General features: G+C 52.5%; 1 pseudogene; it reads left to right on the top strand.

The window, feature by feature from the left end:
- The first annotated feature begins 104 nt into the window (after positions 1-104).
- Positions 105-227, top strand: LOC122143472 (annotated as a pseudogene).
- The last annotated feature ends 587 nt before the right edge of the window (positions 228-814 follow it).

Below are 814 nucleotides of genomic sequence, written 5' to 3'. Positions count from 1 at the left end.
GGGGGTGACGAAATGCATGTGGGCAGGTGTCTTCACCATTGATGACCTAGGTGAGCAATAGTGGTTTACCACTGGCAGCGCACAGGTCCAAGGGGGTGGGGATCAGCTCGAGTTTCTCTCATTGTCCCCGCATAAATCTTTCGCCTTTTACTAAAGAATTTCCCGGGAGGGGAAAAAAGCTTTTGTGATTACCTGTATTTTTGGGGGCTCTTGCTCACTGCAGAGCTACACCGGGTGTCAAGCGAGTGAATTTGGCCATCTGCCAACCCACTGTGGAGGACGTGCAACTGTTCATCGTCCTGTGTGGGCAGCCTCTGTGTTCCGCGTCACCACTTTGTATTATTTAGCCGTATGGAAACAGCGCTTTTTTGTACGTTGTGACCCGGGATTCCAAACTACTGGCCAGGTGCTCTCTTTAGCTGGCAAGTACTGAGGTCCAGAACCAAAGATACATTAGCTCCGCTAGCCCTTATGTCATGGATCATCCGTCGCTTCGAGCCTGTCTATCGTGACAGGCAGTTGGGTCTTCTGCCTGCGCCGGAGGTTGTCGCAGGTATAGTGAGTGAGCATTAGCTATGGCTTTCCGGTGAAGCAGGGAGTTTTTTGTGGTGACCTTGTATTTGCTGGCACCTTCTGCCTGCGTGGTGGTAGATGGTGAGCATAGCGGGCCGTCCAAGCATGTTGACCTCGTGTTCGAATTCCCGCCACGCATTTCCTTTGGCTCGCTGAACATCGTAGCCGTACTCTTCTGTGAGCCCTGGTTTGCGCCAAAAACGTTGATGGGTCGTCCACGCAAGCAGGCAAAAGAGCTAGC

Source organism: Cyprinus carpio, unplaced genomic scaffold (genome assembly GCF_018340385.1).
Source record: "Cyprinus carpio isolate SPL01 unplaced genomic scaffold, ASM1834038v1 S000005157, whole genome shotgun sequence".
NCBI lineage: Eukaryota > Metazoa > Chordata > Actinopteri > Cypriniformes > Cyprinidae > Cyprinus > Cyprinus carpio.
Note: the sequence above shows the minus strand (reverse complement) of the source record. Positions and strands in the feature narration are given on the sequence as shown.